The sequence below is a fragment of the Polypterus senegalus genome, unplaced genomic scaffold (genome assembly GCF_016835505.1).
Source record: "Polypterus senegalus isolate Bchr_013 unplaced genomic scaffold, ASM1683550v1 scaffold_4281, whole genome shotgun sequence".
Lineage (NCBI taxonomy): Eukaryota > Metazoa > Chordata > Cladistia > Polypteriformes > Polypteridae > Polypterus > Polypterus senegalus.
The window spans coordinates 1-5000 of NW_024381389.1; the positions used below are offsets into that span (position 1 = coordinate 1).

Consider the following 5000-nt stretch of genomic DNA (forward strand, 5'->3'; position numbering starts at 1 on the left):
AGAGAAAAGAAAAAAAAAAAAAAAACAAATAAAAAAAAAGAAATTTACCGCCTAAAGCTATATCGCTGGCAGCTGAGTCCTGTAGTCGTGGCCGAGTGGTTAAGGCGATGGACTAGAAATCCATTGGGGTCTCCCCGCAGGTTCGAATCCTGCCGACTACGTTTGTGTTTCGCTCTGTTAAGAATGTCTTCAAAGTCCAAATTTAGCAGTCAGATTAGGCATTGTTAGCATTATGTAGGCAATGATTCCCTTCAATTGTCTCAGAATTATGAACCCGTTATGGCACACGGATATATTCCTTAACTTTCTTAACTTTGGAATATTGGATAAGCACGTGTCTGCTGTTAGTAGCAATGAAAGGACTTTTCAGCGATTAGAAAAAACAAAAAATATTCAGTCGTTTTACAAAGTTGGACAAGGCTTTGAAGAGTTAATTCTATTTTTGTGTCCCGTGTGGCAGAACGGGTTGAAAAACAGCATTTATCCTGCCTGAAAGACTGCCTCGTATTGACTGACTGTTGAATGAGAAAACGCTCAATCACTCGCTAATCGTCAGAGATCTTGTGTAAAAGAAAAAAAAAACTACGTGAAAGTAAAAGGAAAGATAAGGCTTTAGGAATCAAAGAACTGACAATTAAGACGGATTCCTTTGGAACTTTAACGACAAATTTTACAGACATTAAAGTTAATGCGGACAATCCATTTTAGAGTGTTTGCACTTTTAAACATAACAAAATAAATTATAAGCAGCCTCAACGCAGCAAGCTGAGACATGCTTAAGCATTTTTACCACGATAACAGAGACAGCTTCCTGTTATTTATGACAATAGAAACTGGGGAGTAACTCTCGCTCTTTCATGATTAAAACGAGCACGTTTTGTTCTTTCTGTTGCTTCTTCTCAGTTGCTTGGCTGATATAGTTAACTTTGAATTCTTTCTCGGGGTCTGGCTGTGTAGCTAACACATGTGGACTTTGCAACCAAGACATGCTGTTAACTGTTCTACTCTCACAGATAATCGAGTCGCTTGAAATCCTCTGCCTCCTTAAGGATGTTCAGAAATAGACCGTAATATTACCGCTCCTGCTCCAGTCCAAATGTCTTCAGAGCACATATTGACAAACAGAAGAAAGGGCGATTCGACGATTGAAGGAATTCAGGCGCGATTGCAGGGCCCTACCGTCAGTAGTCGTGGCGAGTGGTTAAGGCGATGGACTTGAAATCCATTGGGGTTTCCCAGCGAGGTTCGAATCCTGCCGCTACGTAGTTTAAACTTTAGCAAATTCAAGGTATTAAGCCTTAACTTGCCACTCGCCCAATACAATTTGCAAATCTTCTCAGTAGCTCACGGCTCAATTAACAAAAACTGGTAGATGCTGCAATCAATGGGAGGCATAAGAACACATTCCGTTGACAGCTTACCAGTTTCTGTTCACAACACGAATACTGAAGCGCTTGTGCAAAGTTAAGTGTCCTTTCGGCACAGACTGCAGCAAAGCATTTGAGTGCAGTCTAGAAAATGATCAGCTGCCGTTCAAACGCCATACGTTGCAAACCCCCAAAGCAGTGACCAACATAACTATACTGATATTGATACTAATGATTTAAAAAACAGTCGTGTTCAAAGATTAAGCCTCAAAATCACTTGTTGGTCTGAATTTGGAGAGGAAGACTGTAAGGCCATTTTAACACAAACCTCATTTATTTCTTTTCGTTGCAGTGCTATGGGTGAAAGGTACTGCCAGGGTCTGAAGGCTTAAATTTACTAATGATTCTGGGTGAAAAATGACAGAATTCACATGTGATGTGAAACGAATCTAATAAGAACGGGGATCAGTAAATCATGCACGTCAGCCTTCTTCGGAGGCAGCAAAGGCTAAAGAAGAGGAGAAGTAAAGAAGAGCTGACAAACAATCGGCTCCGCACTTGCAACACTACGTCGCCGTCGTTGTTTTCCTTAATATCCGTATCAGCTGTGTTTCTTACTTATCTCCCTTTGTTCTCGGGTGAAATTTTGTGTCTCAACATAGAATTCAGCCAAAAAGAAAACTTAAATCAAGAAATAAGTAACAAATGAAAGCATGATGGGACCACTGTAGTTTCCTTCCATAGACTCAATAATTAACAGTAATTTTCACAAGTGAAAGAAAGAGAAAATTAAAAAAAAAAAAAAAAAAAAGAAATTTACCGCCTAAAGCTATATCGCTGGCAGCTGAGTCCTGTAGTCGTGGCCGAGTGGTTAAGGCGATGGACTAGAAATCCATTGGGGTCTCCCCGCACAGGTTCGAATCCTGCCGACTACGTTTGTGTTTCGCTCTGTTAAGAATGTCTTCAAAGTCCAAATTTAGCAGTCAGATTAGGCATTGTTAGCATTATGTAGGCAATGATTCCCTTCAATTGTCTCAGAATTATGAACCCGTTATGGCACACGGATATATTCCTTAACTTTCTTAACTTTGGAATATTGGATAAGCACGTGTCTGCTGTTAGTAGCAATGAAAGGACTTTTCAGCGATTAGAAAAAACAAAAAATATTCAGTCGTTTTACAAAGTTGGACAAGGCTTTGAAGAGTTAATTCTATTTTTTGTGTCCGCCGTGTGGCAGAACGGGTTGAAAAACAGCATTTATCCTGCCTGAAAGACTGCCTCGTATTGACTGACTGTTGAATGAGAAAACGCTCAATCACTCGCTAATCGTCAGAGATCTTGTGTAAAAGAAAAAAAAAACTACGTGAAAGTAAAAGGAAAGATAAGGCTTTAGGAATCAAAGAACTGACAATTAAGACGGATTCCTTTGGAACTTTAACGACAAATTTTACAGACATTAAAGTTAATGCGGACAATCCATTTTAGAGTGTTTGCACTTTTAAACATAACAAAATAAATTATAAGCAGCCTCAACGCAGCAAGCTGAGACATGCTTAAGCATTTTTACCACGATAACAGAGACAGCTTCCTGTTATTTATGACAATAGAAACTGGGGAGTAACTCTCGCTCTTTCATGATTAAAACGAGCACGTTTTGTTCTTTCTGTTGCTTCTTCTCAGTTGCTTGGCTGATATAGTTAACTTTGAATTCTTTCTCGGGGTCTGGCTGTGTAGCTAACACATGTGGACTTTGCAACCAAGACATGCTGTTAACTGTTCTACTCTCACAGATAATCGAGTCGCTTGAAATCCTCTGCCTCCTTAAGGATGTTCAGAAATAGACCGTAATATTACCGCTCCTGCTCCAGTCCAAATGTCTTCAGAGCACATATTGACAAACAGAAGAAAGGGCGATTCGACGATTGAAGGAATTCAGGCGCGATTGCAGGGCCCTACCGTCAGTAGTCGTGGCCGAGTGGTTAAGGCGATGGACTTGAAATCCATTGGGGTTTCCCAGCGAGGTTCGAATCCTGCCGGCTACGTAGTTTAAACTTTAGCAAATTCAAGGTATTAAGCCTTAACTTGCCACTCGCCCAATACAATTTGCAAATCTTCTCAGTAGCTCACGGCTCAATTAACAAAAACTGGTAGATGCTGCAATCAATGGGAGGCATAAGAACACATTCCGTTGACAGCTTACCAGTTTCTGTTCACAACACGAATACTGAACGCGCTTGTGCAAAGTTAAGTGTCCTTTCGGCACAGACTGCAGCAAAGCATTTGAGTGCAGTCTAGAAAATGATCAGCTGCCGTTCAAACGCCATACGTTGCAAACCCCCAAAGCAGTGACCAACATAACTATACTGATATTGATACTAATGATTTAAAAAACAGTCGTGTTCAAAGATTAAGCCTCAAAATCACTTGTTGGTCTGAATTTGGAGAGGAAGACTGTAAGGCCATTTTAACACAAACCTCATTTATTTCTTTTCGTTGCAGTGCTACGGGTGAAAGGTACTGCCAGGGTCTGAAGGCTTAAATTTACTAATGATTCTGGGTGAAAATGACAGAATTCACATGTGATGTGAAACGAATCTAATAAGAACGGGATCAGTAAATCATGCACGCCAGCCTTCTTCGGAGGCAGCAAAGGCTAAAGAAGAGGAGAAGTAAAGAAGAGCTGACAAACAATCGGCTCCGCACTTGCAACACTACACGCCGCCGTCGTTGTTTTCCTTAATATCCGTATCAGCTGTGTTTCTTACTTATCTCCCTTTGTTCTCGGGTGAAATTTTGTGTCTCAACATAGAATTCAGCCAAAAAGAAAACTTAAATCAAGAAATAAGTAACAAATGAAAGCATGATGGGACCACTGTAGTTTCCTTCCATAGACTCAATAATTAACAGTAATTTTCACAAGTGAAAGAAAGAGAAAATTAAAAAAAAAAAAAAAAAAAAGAAATTTACCGCCTAAAGCTATATCGCTGGCAGCTGAGTCCTGTAGTCGTGGCCGAGTGGTTAAGGCGATGGACTAGAAATCCATTGGGGTCTCCCGCAGGTTCGAATCCTGCCGACTACGTTTGTGTTTCGCTCTGTTAAGAATGTCTTCAAAGTCCAAATTTAGCAGTCAGATTAGGCATTGTTAGCATTATGTAGGCAATGATTCCCTTCAATTGTCTCAGAATTATGAACCCGTTATGGCACACGGATATATTCCTTAACTTTCTTAACTTTGGAATATTGGATAAGCACGTGTCTGCTGTTAGGAGCAATGAAAGGACTTTTCAGCGATTAGAAAAAACAAAAAATATTCAGTCGTTTTACAAAGTTGGACAAGGCTTTGAAGAGTTAATTCTATTTTTTGTGTCCGCCGTGTGGCAGAACGGGTTGAAAAACAGCATTTATCCTGCCTGAAAGACTGCCTCGTATTGACTGACTGTTGAATGAGAAAACGCTCAATCACTCGCTAATCGTCAGAGATCTTGTGTAAAAGAAAAAAAAAACTACGTGAAAGTAAAAGGAAAGATAAGGCTTTAGGAATCAAAGAACTGACAATTAAGACGGATTCCTTTGGAACTTTAACGACAAATTTTACAGACATTAAAGTTAATGCGGACAATCCATTTTAGAGTG

At 40.0% G+C, this 5000-nt stretch overlaps 4 non-coding genes across 4 annotated transcripts; all 4 read left to right on the forward strand.

Moving 5' to 3' along the window:
- Positions 1-81: 81 nt before the first annotated feature.
- trnas-aga lies at positions 82-161 on the forward strand. Its single transcript has one exon. It is a non-coding gene; the product is annotated as a tRNA-Ser (tRNA).
- Positions 162-2220: 2059 nt separating this feature from the next.
- On the forward strand, positions 2221-2302 carry trnas-aga. Its single transcript has one exon. It is a non-coding gene; the product is annotated as a tRNA-Ser (tRNA).
- A 1026-nt stretch (positions 2303-3328) lies between these two features.
- Positions 3329-3409, forward strand: trnas-uga. The gene has a single exon. It is a non-coding gene; the product is annotated as a tRNA-Ser (tRNA).
- Positions 3410-4367: 958 nt separating this feature from the next.
- trnas-aga lies at positions 4368-4446 on the forward strand. The gene has a single exon. It is a non-coding gene; the product is annotated as a tRNA-Ser (tRNA).
- Positions 4447-5000: the final 554 nt, after the last annotated feature.